Below are 16,967 nucleotides of genomic sequence, written 5' to 3'. Positions count from 1 at the left end.
TTCTTTCAGATTATCACTAGCCTTTTAGACAACCTGGTTGTTGGAGATTTTTGTTTGTTTGGTTGTTTTTTTTAAGACTAAAGAAGTTTTGTTGATTTTTTTTTAATTTAAGAATAAAGAAGGGATTTCTTTTGGTTTGGTTGTTTGTTTGTTTGTTTGTTTAAATTTAGGTCTAAAGAAGTTTTGTCATCATTTTGTTGCCTGAAACTTAATCACATCCACTTAGAGGGAGATGGAGAACATATTCTATTTATTAGCTGATTTTTGCTGGGTCTCCAGCACAACCCCCATTACTATGTTACTAGCATAAAGATGCGAGTTCTCGTTCAGCAGAGAAGAAGAGACATCTGGTATCTGACAAGACAAGACCAGGAAAATGAGCATGACATCTCCTCAGAAGAAAAGGAAGAAGGAAGGCAGAGTGCCACTGACATGAGTGTGACAAAGGATTCTCCTTTGAACAGTGTCCCAGCTTGCTTTTACTAGTGCTCTGCAGACACAATAAGATACAACTTCTTTTAGTGCATACCATTTACGTAAATACCCATACATAGCCAACTTCATAATATTATCTGTATATTTACCTAAAAATTAAAATATTATTAAAAAAACATAAACCATGATGCCTGCTTGTATACAGAAAAGCAAAATATTCTCTTATTTAGGATTGTCATTTGCAGTAATAATACTAAAAAAAAAAATCTCTGCTAGAAGTAAAATAATTTAATGATAGAATTCCCCACTCCCCAAAATAATACAGCGATCATTGTCTTCCATTTGACTTTCCTCTCAATTTATTTGCCAATTACATTTTAATTTGATAAATTAATTGGTGTCATATAAATTACTCATTGAAGTAGTCATTTAAGTCAGGAGATACAGATGGACCATTGGTCCATATATCAGAATTATACCCCTTTTTATAATCAGATAATCAAAATAGGTAGGAATTGAATTCAGCACAATAGCTTTTTTTTTCCATTTCTACTCCTAACCCACATAAACACTTGCTACACACAAACAAAATCAAGAATCAGTTGTGTGAGTGCAAAATTTATTTTGGGAAACCATTTATCTAAGAACTAAGACATTACTTCTGCCTTTTCAATGTTTTGTTAAATAGCTGATTCAAAAAAGTTGTATCCTTTGTTTCCAAAAGAAAACACCCACCACATTTTCATAAAGTGAACAAAGCACATTCAGTTCTCATAGACTAACAGTCATTCTCAACACCCCAGAGTAACTGCCCTTTCAATGAATAGTTTGTCTTGATTTTAGGCCAAAGAAAACATTTGTGCTTAAAGTCCCTTGCCTCAAACATTTCAGTATCCTTTCTGAGAAGTTTTTTTTTTTCTTTAAAGGCTTTTCAATAGCATTTATCTGTACTATAGGGGCATTGTTCTATGGTGGATTTAAATAATGTGTTCATGAACAAATGGCTTTAGAAGCTGTGCGTCAGTTTCACAACTAATGCAGTGTACTGTATTCTGCAAAGTAGGTGGAAGGCATATGGTTTACACATGTGTATATGTGTGTTCGCTATAGAAGATTTTAAACTAGAAGATAATTTAGAGTTCATTTATTCCAACCCAATCATTTTACAATGAGTGAAATAAGGGCCATGGGCTCTATACTTTGTCCAAGTTTATAGAAAGTATAAGTAGCAAAGCCGGTACATACATCCTTTAATACCAGATGGTGTGATCTTTCTGTTGTAACTATTAATTCACATCTATTAAGTCATATACAATGTATTTTTATACCAGAACACTATGTACTGCATTTCTGTGTAGCTATTTATATGTAGCAATCTCTCTTCAACTCATTTTCTCAGAGGTAACGTAACTACGTTCCTCCTCAGATCTATATAGATATACCTGAGGGGTTGAGGGTGCTACTTCTCTGATGCTATCGGCTTGAGTCTCTATTCTGGTGTGTCCTCACCACCACCATCGTTAGCCACTGTGATTAGTGCATTAATTCCATTTAACTAATTAATGTCAATTAGATTTTACAGATGGAATAAGTAAGGGCATGCCCCCTTACACTCTGGCTTCTTATCTTATCATTCCAAAACTGCTCCTTCCAAAGTTGCTACTGACATCTTAGCTGTCAAATTTACTGCTCATTTCTCAATCCTCACTCTCCTTGGACTCTCTGCATCCTTTGACACTGATGATTGTTTCATCTTCCTTAACATTCTCTTTCTTGAGCTTTTTGAGACACCAATATCTCTTGGTTGTCCTCCTGCCTATCAGACTGTTCTTTCTCTGTCCCCTTTAACTGGATTTTATTCCAGATCATCCCTAGAACTCAAAGTGTCATTCAGGGCTCTGTCCTGTTCCCTCTTCTCTCTCTTTACTACTAAACTTAGGGATCTGATCAGCTCCCATGGATTTAGTTAACATTTCTATATTAATGCTTTCTGATCTATCTACCCCACCTCACTCTACTGACCTCCAACTTAACATGTCCAATGGAACTGAATGATCAGTAGATAATTCTTAAACTCATGTTCGAAATGGAACTTGCTATACTTCCCAAACCCTATCTCCACCGCCTTCCCTATTACAGTAAAGGAGAACACCACTCTCCTTGTCGCTCAAACTCACAACCTGGATTACTTGCTATCTCTTACTCCCCGTATCCAATGTGTTGCCAAGTAGTCTATTCCACCTTTGCAACATCTATTGTATACACCCCTTTCTCTCCACTGACACTGCTACGGCTCTAGTGTAAATCCTCATCACCTCGTGCCTGGTAGCCCATTGATGGAATTGGCTACTTCAAGTCCTTCTCCATTCCAATCCATCCTCCTTTTAGTCACTGAAGTGATTTTCCTAAATTGCAGGTCTCTCCAATTAACAAATTTCCTATTGCCACCCAGAGCAAATACAAACTACTCTGTCTGACATTCAAAGTCCTTTAAAACGTAGCCTCTTCCTACCTTTCCAGTCTTCTTAAGACCTTACTCCCCAACACATAATGTTCAGTCCAGTGACACTGGCCTCCTGGCTGCTCCGTGAATGAGACACTCCATCTCTGAGCATTTTCTCTGCCTGTTCTCCATGCCTAGAATACTCTCCCTCCTCCACTCAGCTGTCTGACCACTCTGGTTTCCATTAAGTCCCAACTAAGATTCCCCATCTACAGGAAGTCTTCCCCAATCCCTCTTAATTCTAGTGCCTTACCTCTGTAAATTGATTTCAAGTTATCATATGTAGAATTTGCTTTGTATGCAAATGTTTGCATGTTGACTCTCCTATTAGATTATAAACTCCTTGAGGAAAAGGGCTGTCTTTTTCATCTTTTTCGTATCTCTGGCACTTTGAACAGTGCTTGACACATAGTAGGTGCTTAAGAAATGTTCATTAATTGCCCAGATAGCCTAATATGGAAGTAACCCTAAGGCAGTTTCACTGAACATTCCCGATCTCTTTATATGAGGCACTCTATGTCCCTTATAATGTGGATAGTGGTAGACTCTTTTGTATAGCTTGAGAGGCTGCATCTTTAAAAGTAGCAAGACTGAAATAGTTTCTCTCTCTTTCTCTCATTTTTAAAAAGTTAATTACTTTTATTTTACAACATTCAGTTCCACAAATTTTTGAGTTCCAAATTTTCTCTCCCTCTCTCTTCTCCCTCATGCCCCCCCTGGCATGGCAGCATGTAATCCTATATAGGTTCTACATATACATATGCATTCACATTAAACATTAGTCAAGTTGTAAAGAAGGGAATGAACAATAAGAAAGAGAAACAAAACAAAAAAGAGAGAGAACCAGTAGTTTGCTTCAATCTGCATTTAGACTCTGTAATTCTTTCTCTGGATGCGAAGTCTTTTCCATCATGAGTCTTTTGGAATTGTCTTAGAACCTTGCATTGCTTAGAAGAGCCTAGTCTATCTGAGTTAGTCATCACAGTGACAATGTGTTTGTAATCATGTATAGTATTCCTACATCTTCTCTAGCATTTATCATTTTCCTGTTTTGTCATGTTAGTCAATCTGACCAGTGAGATATGGTACCCAAGAGTTGCTTCAGTTTGCATTTCTCTAATCAGTTCTCAGGTGCCTTCTTTCTCCATGAAGAAGGTGAAGATGGCCAATTCCTTCTCAGAGTGGTTACCATGAATTGAAATGGTAAAAGAAAAAACTTTGTTCCCTCTTTTACCCTTGATAAAACAAACAAAATTCATGAAACAGGCATTTCAAGTGAATTTCAACTGGGTGAATTACAAGAGAAATGACCATGCGGAAGAAATCCTATACCAAGTACAAAGGAATTGACAGTCCAGACAAAAGTCTAAATATTTATGAGTGATAGAAAGGAAGAAGTTTCATTGGATGAGTGGAGGGCAATCCCCTCCCAAATGAGAGTAGTGTAGGAGGAAGAAGGGAGCAGAAAGAGAGGGGGAACAGGAGTGAGTCAGATGGCAAAAGCAACATTCTTTTCCCTTGGGAACTGCTAGATACAATGGTCTGCTTATCTACAAGAGTCTCTGCTACACAAACAGCTTATCAGTCTGGTGCAGATTGACTGGTGCCTGTCTTGCAGCTGATTTGACCCTTACAGACACACTGAGAGTCCAGCTAAAGGTGCAAATAACAAATGATGCCAACTGTTGGGAGGGGTATAGTGGTGGTGGCGGTGGAGCTTCATCCTTAATTCCTTCAGGCCTCCAGCATCCCTAGGTCCAGTATTTCTGGAAGATATGGCAACTGAAGGCAGGTTAGACTGCTTTCAGGGCAATGCCCTGAATACAAGAAATGGCCTTGGGGTTTTTTGTTTCCCTTATTTTTATTTGTCCTCAGTTTTAGGTCAAAGAAACTTTCCCCATCAGAAAAAAAAAAATTAGTCATGGCAACCTTGGATCTAATATTCTAAGCAGAATATTGCAGTCAGTCAAGGTAAGCAAGGAAACCAAGAGAAGCTAGAGTAACTGGGTTTTAAGTCTGAATTTTAGACTTGAAACTGAGATTGTGCTCTATAGGAACTCAGCTAAGCTATGAATCTATTTCCCCTTCAACACCCCTGCATATGATATTATACAAAGGTAGAGATGGAGGAATTATACTTTTCACATTTGGGGGAATGCTTGTATATTTGCAATTATACATATGGAGTAAATATTAATTTGTAAAAGCCAATCACACTGTCAGTAACTAAAAGGAACTGGGGTCCAGGGGACCCATACCTATCCCCTGAGAGAATGCCATCACTAGGGGACTGGAGTAATTTGCAGAAAGCATAGGAGTTTTTCAACACCACCCCACACCTTATATAAAAGAAGGGGCTGGGGGAGAAGCACAATTTAACATACTTGACCTTCAGGCTGTGGGGGCACAATGTTGTATTTAATATAAAGTTGTAGCAAGGGCAGAAGTGTATTTTCTCTCAACTCCTATTGTTACCTTCTTCTTTACATTCTACCATGGTCCCTGAGCAGATGTAACAATCTGGATATAGAATTGGTCTCGATGGCAACACAGTCAAATATGCCATGGCTGAATTCATAGATGAATCCCTATCTCAGCTATAGCTGGGCTGTGTCCCAAATGATTGTACTTTATTCAAAACTATGTGACCACTTTGGTGAAAACTATGTGGCTATTTTAGTGATAAGCTGCTGAGTTATTATGTCATTGTGAATGCTGTATTTTAATTTTCTCTAGTATTGTAACATTGTGAATGCTGTACCTTGATTTTCTGTGAATGTTTTGCTCTGATTTGTTACTGAATAAAAAAGAATGTTCACTATACTATGTAATCAGAACCTTGAAAGCTGCTCACAGTAGCAGTCCTCTGGAAAGCTGCTCATGCTTGGCTTTACACCAGCCCATAATGCTTTAATGCCTTAGTTATCATATTTATCAGAATTGTCTTATCTTTCAAAGTTTATTTTTTATTGTTTTCATTGAATACAATATTCTTTTGGTGCTACATACTTCATTCTTCATTAGTTCATAAGAATCTAAAAAGTATGGAATTTTTCATGAATTTATATTTCATTTTTGCATAAGAGTCATGTTAAACTCTATGTTGTTCCAATTTATGTACTGCCAAATTGATAGCTATGTCTCAGACCTCTGTCTACTGCCCTCTTCTCTTGTCTAGCAACATTCATCTTTGTCATAAGAAAGTGATAGAAGAGAGGACCCCAACATATTACCTTTCAGTTATTGAAAACATAGCCTTTTTTGTTTTTCTTGTCATCTGTGTTTCTATTTCAAGATGCTTATGCAGTTTTTGTCTTTTCATCAACAATTCTCTATTGTGGTAACCCAACTAATTCTCTATTAGGGTTCCTGATAATTGAAGGGTTTGTTCCACATAAGGAATAATGAAAATTTAATGAAATATTTAAAGAATGAAAATATTTTTTTTAAAAACCTGATTATAACAATAAATGGTGGAAAGACTTTTGATTACATTCAATATCCATTTCTGTCATAAATTCTAGAAAACATAGGAGTAAAGAGACCCTTCCTTAATATAGTATATTGTATTTATCTAAATCCAAGAAGAAACATTCTGGTAATGGCAAAAAGTTAGAGACTCAACAAGTTTAGCACTAAAGCAAGGATTTCCTGATCAATTATGCTACTGCTAGAACCTAGCATGCTGTTCTGCTATGAATGCTAGCTAAAGCAGTAAGTCAAGAGGAAAAAAAAATTAAGGGATTAAGCAAAAGAACAAAACTAATACTTTTTCAAATGGTGTAATGGTGTGGTAGAACACCCTGCAACCTAAATTAAAATAATTGAAATAATTAATAACTAATAATATTATAATAATAATAATTAATAAATTAATAAAAGTTGTAGCATTTAAGATAAATCCATAATGTAAAAGTAATATAATTAGATCCCTTTGCATTGGCAAAGCTAACAGGTACTTGGAGGCAGCTAGGTGGTGCAGTGAGTAAAGCACTGGCCCTGGAGTCAGGAGGACCCAAGTTTGGTTCTGGCCTCAGACACTTAACACACACACACACACACACACACACACACACACACACACACACACACAAAACTTGAGCTAGACAAGGAACTGGGAGCTGTCTGCCTTTGAACCTAGGTAACAGTTTGGTGAATGCAGGTAGGATCTGGGACCATGGAAGGGGAACCACAGAAACTGAGATCCTACCTCCGGTCAAAACGAAAAGATCTCTCCATGAATGACTTAGCAGTGACTAATGATAGAATAGTAACTGATGACTAAATAATGACTGATTTGTAACTTAGAATGCCCCATGGGTGGAGGACTTTGACTTTTTGTACTTTATGATTAAATGATTGAGTTATTAGGTAATTGATTGACTAAATGATTGTACTTTGTTCAAAACTATGTGACTACTTTAGTGATAAATTGTTGAGTTATTATGTCATTGTGAATGCTGTATTTTAATTTTCTATAATGTTGTAACAATGTGAATGTTGCACCTTGATCTTCTGTGAATGTTTTGATCTGATTTGTTAGAGTGTTAACTATAGTATATAATCAGAACCTTGAAAGCTTTTCACAGCAGCAGTCCTCTGGAAAGCTGCTTGTGCATAGCTTTACACCATGTAAACCATTTATATTTCTATATTTAATCAACAAAACTCAAAAAGCAGAGCCAAAAGAGAAATTGCATTCCAAACAATTATAGAAGCTATCAAATACTTGGGAGTTCAGTAATGTGCCTGGCACATAGTAGGTTCCTAATAAGTGTTTATTGATTGATAGTATCTAACAAGATTCACCCAGGGATTATACAAATCTAACTATAAAACGTTTTATGAAGAAATAAACATAGAGATATAAATAATTAGAGACACATTAATTATTCACGGATAAATCTAGAAAATGTAATAAAAATGACAATACTAATAAATTAACTTACTAAGTGATTTAAAATGAGTGATATAAATTAATTAACTTATTAAGTGATATAACAATAAACTCCCCCTCTTTTGTTCTCCAAAAATGGATTAGGCCCCGACTTTGTCCTCTCCTGTAACAGGAATTAATTTTCCCTAGAATGAAAAAAATGAGCCTAAGACCCATTTGGCACCCACTTCCCTGAAAAAATTTCCTGGTCACTGAAGGGCATAAAATGTCCCTTCCAAGTCCAATTGGGGTACCTGAAAATTGATGACTTTCTGAAGATCATGTGATTACTAGATATGTTTTCATATGGAGATGAAGCCCAATCCAGAAAAGTCAAGGGTCACTGTAACCTTGTTGAATAGTCTTTTGCTGTAATAGGACCGAAAAACATTCTTTTTTTCCCATTGTTCAATGCTTTGTGAAGGCCTTGATTCATTCCAAACTGCAACATAAACTAAAAGTGCTAGCACTTGGCAAACATCTAAAAGGGAGTTTGGGGTATGGAGTGTGTTCAGGGAAAACTAGAACCTCTGATATGAGGAACTTTGAATCATCCACTGCATCTTGAGCAATCACCAGCTGTCTCGACCCTCTCCTGCCACTGAACTTGAATGAGTCTGAAAAAGAGAGTGAGGTCCAATGACTTCATACAACTTTGCCTCACTTAAATACAATTTATGTGCGAATCAAGACATCACCTATACCATTTGATCATCTTTACCTACCTCAAAGTCCTATGATGACAAGTAAATGATGGAGCAGCAGAGGCAGATATATGGAGCTATAGTCACTACCCTGCACGCAGGTGGTCCACCCCATACTAGAAGCAGCAGTGGGATATGGGAAACCCCTGGGTTTCTGTGCAGCCTTTTAAGGACACTGCTCACCTCCTCTTGTGAGGAAGAGTATAGAAAATATTCCCTAAAAATTGTCTGTCCTATTTACCATGCTTTACCTGTCCTAACCCTGTCCTGTTTACCATGAAGTCAGGGATCCCACACTGTGGCAAAAACACACAAAAAATGTAATAATAATAATGATAATAAAACTTCTGCAAAGAGGATTCCATTTAACATCAGTGCATGGAACGTGTGCACACTTATGGCAACATGAAATCCAGCAGACCTGAAAGATGAACTGCTATTATTGAGAAAGAACTCAGAAGGTGTTGAATTTAAATACCTGCCCTTAGTGAAATAAGGTTGGCAAATGAGGGCCAGCTGACTCAGGTCAGAATTGGATGCACATTTTTCTGGAGTTGCCACAGTGAAAGGGAACAACATGAAGTTGGCATAGGTTTTGTAATCAAAACTAATTCAATCAACAAGCTTGCATATCTGCCAAAAGAAGTGAATGATAGGTTCATGAGAAGCAATTGACACTCGCAGGTAAATGCCATGCCATCATCATCAGTGCCTATGTTCCTACCAGGACAAACCTGGATATGCTCATCACCAATATGCCAAAAAAGTGCAAGCTTATAATTCTGGGTGACTTTAATGCTAGAGTAGACACAGACTCTTAGGCATGGAAGGAAATCCTTGGGAGGAATGGAGTCAGAAACAGAAACTGCAATGGAGCCTTATTATTGAAGACTTGTGCATCTCATGACCTTCACATCCCCAACAGTGTCTTTACCTAATCACGATAAAACTTCATGGATGCACTCTCACAGCAAACATTGGTGTTTAATAGACTGTCATTATAAGGAGAAGAGACAGATAAAATGTGAGTGAAAAAGTGATGTGTTCCACAGAGTGCTAGACCAAGCATGGACTTACTCTTTTGGAGCTAAACATTCACATTTCACAAAAGCAGTGCCACTAAGGCAAATATTTATAAGGCCTCTGCTTCATAAGATTCTCTGTTCATAAAAACGTTGACTGAAATCTTCCAGGTTATATGTCAAAAGGAGGTTATCCTCTAGGATTTCAAAGATGCCCTCATTGTCCATCTCAAAAATAAGGAAAAGAAAGTCGATTGTCCTGTGACAATCACAAAGGGGTCTTTCTCTTAGTAATTGTCAAGATTTTTTCCAGATTCTTCACCTGGAAGATGTTTATCTACCTGAGAGCCAGCATGATCTCACAAAAGACCAAGGAACAATGAATATGATATTTGCTGCCTGGCAAGTCCATAAGGAATGCCAGGGACAGAAGAGGGGTCTATACACAATGTTTTTCAGCCTGACCAAGACCTTTGATACTGTCACGAGGGATTGTGAAAGATCATGACAATATTTGGTTGTCCAGAGAAGTTCACTAGTATTGTATGCCAGTTTAAGGACCACATCCAGGTTCTGCATAATGGATGATGCTCCTCTGCTTTCCAGTCACCAACAGTGTGTAGTAGGGATGTCTACTTCCTGCCATGCTTTTTAACATAATATTTTCAGTGATGTTGTTTCATGTCTTCAAGGAGGATGAAAATGGCATCAAAGGGGAGGGACAGGGTGAAAGGAGAGAACAGAATAAACAGAGGGGGAAATAGGGTGGAGGAAAATAACACTGAGCACTCGTAACTGTGAAAAAATATTGAAAGAAGTTTCTCTGATAAAGGACTCACTTCTCAAGCATATGGAGACCTAAGTCAAATTTGTAAAAAATAAGAATAATTCCCCCAATTGATAAATGATCAAAAGATATTAAGAGTTTACAGATGAAGTAATCAAAGCTATCTATATGCACATGAAGAATATTCTAACTCACTCGATTGCAGAAATGCAAATTAAAACAGGTACTACCTTATGCCTATTAGATTGGCTAATAGGACAGAAAAGGTAAATGACAAATGATGGAAAGGTTGTGGGAAAGATGAAACATTAATACACTGCTGGTGAAGTTATGAATTGATTCAGCTACTTTGTAGATCAATCTGTAACTATGCCCAAACAGGTTATAAAATCATGCATACTCTTTGACATAGCAATACCACTACTAGGTATATATTCCAAAAGAGATTAAATAAAAGGAAAGGGACCTATATGTATAAAAATATTTATAGCAACTCTTTTCTAGTGGCAAAGAATTGGAAATTGAGGGGATGCCAATCAATTGGGAAATGGCTGGATGAACTGTGGTATGTGGTTGTGATGGAAAATTATTGTGCTATAATAAATGTCAAGCATTGTCATAAGAACCTGAAAAAAACTTTCAGAAACTGATACAAAGTGGCATCTACTAAGTACAAAGTAACAGCCATAGTGTAAGATGATCAGCTCTGAAGGACTTGTGATTAAAAATGCTATCCATCCACAGAGAAAGAACTGATGGTGTCTGAATACAGACTTAAGCATACTTTTTAAAGCTTTATTTTTGTTGAATTTTTTATATATGATTTCTTTCACAATATGACTAATATGGAAATGTGTTTTGCATGACTACATATGTATAACCTATATCAAATTGCTTGCCTTTTCAATGAGAGGAGTGTGGAGGGAGGATGGGAGAGAATTTGGAACTCCAAGTGTTAAAAATGAATGCTAAAGTTTGTTTTCATATGCAATTGTGGGAAAATAAAATACTGAACAAAAATAAAGAAAGAAAGAAAATGGCATCAAGGTTAGTACCACACTGTTGGTAAACTATTTAACTTTAAAAAGCTACAAGCCAAAACTAAAGTGGAGGGAGGGTTGACCCCCAACTTTTTGTTCACAGAAGATTGTGCCCTTAGTGCACCCTCTGAGGCTGAGATACAACAAAGTCTGGATCAATTTTCTGCTTTTTATGTAACTTTGGCCTGATAATTAGCACCAAGAAAAAATAATTTCTCCACCAACTAGCAGCACACCATCTCTACTTGGAAACATTAGTTAAGACAAATGGAGAAATACTGAATGCTGCAGATAAATTCATTTGAATTAAGCAAGAGAAACCTTATCTCTGCCCAACCTTCACCCCCAATTTATAATCCCATAAGATCCTTCAAAAAGGTAACAAGTCATTTGGTTCTCCTAGCAGCTAGGACCTCGTCCCCTTTTTTTGATTTGATTCAATCTTGAAAACTTCCTTATAATAGTAATCATGTCTGTTTACTGCTATTCAGGGATAGTTGATCCCTGTAGATAATCTTAGTTTAGATTACTTCTGCCTCTTCCCATAAGGAGTTTCCAGGCAAGCATCAAGATTCCAATGGGCATTTGAACATAGACCAAATTTATCATTAAGGCATTTAAAAAGAGAGATGATTATGATCTATGATCAATTTGAAAGTCCTCCCTTCCCAGAGGATCAGCCTCTGTTTCCATGCAAGCAAAATCCAAAGCACAAGTAGAAGCCCCCATAATATAAGGAGAATTGAAAATCTTGGAGAAAGCCATACCTATGTTTTACTTATCACCTGATTTTCCCTTAGGTTTCTGCTCATTTGTTCCTTTGTTTGTTCCCAACTCTCAGGTCCTATTCCTGACATTACAGTTCTGCACGACATAAAACACTGGGGTTTCCATGACTCCTGGTTTGTTGGAAGAACTCGTAATCACTTGGCCTGAATCATGCTCACATTCCTAATTGCTACCTGGCTTCTCTTTTCCTAGAAGCCCTTCTCTCATTTGTGTATGTTCCTCTGGTACTTGGAAGGGATACAGGTCACTTTATGGATAACTTTTCTCTCTATGTAACTGCTTGAGTCTTTCCTAAGAGTAGATGGCTATTACAAAGCCATAGAAGGAAAATCCTCACCAGTGCTTCCATTGTAAATCACCTAAAACTCTTTTGTTCAGTAATTGATAGTGATAGTTTGGTTCCTAATAGGAACTAATTGCATTTCAATGTATATAAAATACATTCTTGGGAAATAACTGATTTATGCCACATCGATAAAGGACCATTTCTATGAGAAATCTTTTTTAATCATAATATTCAATTCAACTTCCCCTTGTGCCCCTTACAAAGGTGCACAGTTGTATGTTTCATACTGAGTTAAATATATGACTGTAATTTGATGGCAGTGTAATAGATGTTGTCTCATCAAGATGCAGAATGGCTTTCTAGCACAAGCAGGGAAAAACAGCAAAGCAAAGACTTTTTGATTAGGTGTTGTGTTCATTCTCATTAATTGACTTTACTTTAAAATAGCCATAAATCAACTAAGGTGGTATACACACTGCAGGTGAACTTGCCTAAACAAAGTGTTTCTGTCGAGAGGGATTCATTCTATGTACCACCTAAGTAGCAAATGTCACGTTTTGGGAGGTTATTTCTTACTAATGAGGAAGAAAGAATGACAACACCTTTACTTAGGAATGAAACTCATTCCTATTTAAAATCACGCAACTACTGTGGACCTGTATAACTTTCTTCTCAATTCCTTTATTTCTGGATTTAAATGATACAAAATGTAAACATTTTTCATTTTAAGTCACTTGAAATATGTCTTTTCAATAGGAGAATGAGTACAACAGAAATAATTCTGTGTTAACTAGTGGATGGACAGTGGGACTCAGATATAAGATTCACTATCCTAGATCAGCAGCAACCAAGCACAAATCCTAAGAATTGTTTTCTTAAAAGCAGTAGCAGCCTAATAAAGATAATGTACTGTCCCAAACAGACAACCTTGAGAATGTGGTGAAAAGAAAAAATGAAATTAAACTGGATGATTTGAGAAAAATCTAAGTTTCACATACATTACATTATACTTAGAGTATAAGCTCTGTGAGGTCAGTGTAATGAGATTGCATTGATGTAATTGACTGCATTTTGTTCAAGGACATCATTTTGTGATGAAGTATTTTGATGAGTATTTTTTTCATAGCTTATTTTTCCGTATTAAGATAAGCCTATACATACATGCCTTTATGTATGGTACAGGTTGGTGAACAACCTGTGTGTATTTATAAGCAACTAATAAGAATCAAGTTCAAGTTCAGTTGGTTTTTTGGTCATTCCTGACTCTTAATGACTCCATTAGGACTTTTCTGAGTAAAAATATGAGTGGTTTGCCATTTCTTTATCCAACTCATTTTTTTTTGCCTTTTGGAGGGAAATTGGGGTTAAGTAACTTGCCCAAGGTTACACAGCTAGTATTTTTGTGTGGGTGTTAAGTTTCTCAGGCCAGAACCGAACTCAGGTACTCCCGACTCCAGGGCCAGCACTTTACTCACTGTGCCACCTAGCCACCCTCTCCAACTCATTTTACAGATAAGAAAACTGAAGCAAAGAGTGTTAAGTGACTTACCTAGGATCACACAGTTAGTAAGTGATTGAAGTCAGAATTTGAACTCAGGAAGATGAGTCTTCCTGACACCAGGGCTGTTACTTTATCTAATGTGCAACCTAGCTTTCCACTGATAAGAATATAGACCAAATAGGACAGGCAAGCAATGGGAAAATTTGGTAAACAACTTTGTCATGATAAGCTTTTGTCATCAGGTATAAATGAAATTAGTAAAAACAAAAATTGGTTCACACATAACCAACTAGATATTCCTTTTTTTCTTTTTTTGCTTTAAATAGTATTTTATTTAGCACAAATGCATATAAAGAAAAATTTTAGCATTCATTTTTATAAGATTTTGAATTCTAGTTTTTCTCTCCTTCCCTCCCTTCCCCTCTCCTGAAATTAAGCAGTTTGATATATGTAGTTTGTTCATGTGCTATCATATAAAACCTATTTCCATATCCATAACAGTTGTAGAAGAAAAAACAAATCAAAAGGAAAAAAAGGATAATTTGATTTGCATTTAAAGTCCATCAATTCTTTATCTGCTTATGGATATCATTTTCCTTAGTAAGTCCTTTGTACATATCATTGTGTTGCTGAGAAAAGCTGAGTCACTTACAAAGGATCATCACACAATGTTACTGATGCTGTGTACAGTGTTTTGCTGATTCTGTTAATTTCATTTTACACCAGTTTGTGCAGGATTTTCTTAAATGTGCCAGTTCATAATTTCTTATTGCACAATATTATTTCATTATATTCTTATACCACAGCTTATTCAGCCATTCCCCAATTGAGGGGCTTCCTCTTGGCTTCCAGTGTTTTGCCTAATTTGCCTCCATGAATAGGGATGCTATTAATATTTTTTCACATGTTGGTCCTTTCCCTATTTTTATAATCTCTTAGGGATACACATTTAGTGGTGGTATTGCTGGATCAACAGGTATGAAGTTTATTTGTCCTTTTGCATTGGTTCCAAATTGCTCTCCAGAATAGTTGGATCAGTTTGCAACTCCACTAATAGTGCATTAGTGTCCCAATTTTCCCACATCCTCTCAAAAATATATAATTTTCCTTTTTTGTCATATTAGCCATTTTGATAGGTTTGAAGTGGCACCTTTAATTTGCATTCCTCTAATCAAAAGTGATTTAGAACACTTCTTCATATGCCTATAGATAGCTTTGATTTTTTCATCTGAAACTACCTGTTCATGTCCTTTGACCATTTATCAATTGGGGAATGGCTTGTATTGTCATAAATTTGAATCAGACCTCTATATATTTGAGAAAGGAAGTTTTATCAGAGACACTTGCTATAAAGATTGTTTGTCAGCTTCCTGCTTTCCTTCTAATCTTGGTTGCATTGGTTTTGTTTATACAATTGCTTTTCAATTTAATATGATGAGAATTACCTAATCTATATTTCATAATGATCTCTATCTCTTGTTTGGTCAAATATTCTTCCCCTCCTCATAGATCTGACAGGTAGACTATTCCTTGCATTTCTGATTTGATTCTGTCATTCCCTATGGTATCTTTTACCAAGATGTAATTTCTTTCTTCACTAGTTTAATTAGGTCTATTTTTGCTTTTATGTTGTCTAAGATAAGGATTGCTACTACTACTTTTTTTTAACTTCAGCTGTAGCATAATAGATTCTGCTCCAACCCCTTAACTTTACTCTCTGTGTTTCTCTATGCTTCTAGTCTGTTTCTTGTAAGCAATATATCAAATGATTATGGATTTTGATCACTCTGCTATATGTACCCATTTTATGGGAGAGTTCATCCCATGCACATTCACAGTTATGATTACTACCTGTGTATTTCACTTCACTTTATTCTTTTTTTTTAAGCAATTGGGGTTAAATAACTTGCTCAAGGTTACACAACCAGTTATTTCTGGGTATGGTGCTAAGAATCTGAACCTGAATTAGATCCCAGGTCTCCCAACTCTGGGGCCAGCACTCTTACTCACTGCGCTACCTGGCTGCCCCCACTCCACCTTATTCTTCCTGTTTGTCCTCTCTCTTCATTTACCCTTTCCCACCTAACCAGTGTTTTCCTTCAGTCTAACACATCCCCAAATCTACCCCCCCTTCAGTCAGTTTCCATACCCTTCGCTTCACTTAGCCTCCTCCCCTCCTACTTCTCTGTCTGGTAAGAGAGATTTCTATAATCAACTGATTGTGTATATTATTCCCTCTTTTAGCCAATGTTAACAATAGTGAGTAAGGTTCAAGCGATGCCCGTCATCCCTGCTCCCATTTACCCCCCTGGTGTAATAGGTCTTTCTCACCTCTTTGTGGGAGATACATCACCCCATTCTGCCTTTCCCTTCCTTCCTTCTGTACCATATCTGCTCCTCCTTCTATCCCGTCATTATCTTTATTCAGTCTATCCGACATCCAAATCCTCTGTCTATGTACACTCCTTTTATCTGTATGACATCACACAGATACTATCTGTATGTTAGTGATGAAATTTTTAAGAGTTACACATATCCTCTTCCAATACAGGGATATAAGCAGGTGACTTCCACTGAATGCTTATATTTCCCCCCTTTTATTTGTTTATACTTCTTTTGGGTCTTGATCTTAGAGGTAAAATATTTAGTTTAGTTCTCATCTTCTTATGAAGAATTGATATCCTTCTTTTTCATTGGATGCTCATTTTTCCCTTGACACATTATATTTAATTTGTCAGGTAAGTGATTCTTGGTTGTAGTCCTAACTCCTTTGCCCTCCAGAATATCATGTTCCATGATCTTTGATTCTTTAATATTGCACCTGTCAAGTCTTATGTGATGCTAATTGTGACTCCCCAATACTAGAAATTTTTTCTGTCTGCCCATTTGTATTTTTTCCTTCAACTTATAGTTTTGAAATTTGGCCATAATATACCTTGGAATATTTATTTTGGGATCTTTTCC

The sequence above is a fragment of the Petaurus breviceps genome, unplaced genomic scaffold, assembly GCF_028583685.1.
Source record: "Petaurus breviceps papuanus isolate PSGF00001 unplaced genomic scaffold, PetGlider_PUasm1.0 419, whole genome shotgun sequence".
Classification (NCBI taxonomy): Eukaryota; Metazoa; Chordata; class Mammalia; order Diprotodontia; family Petauridae; genus Petaurus; species Petaurus breviceps.
This window is presented reverse-complemented; position numbering follows the sequence as displayed.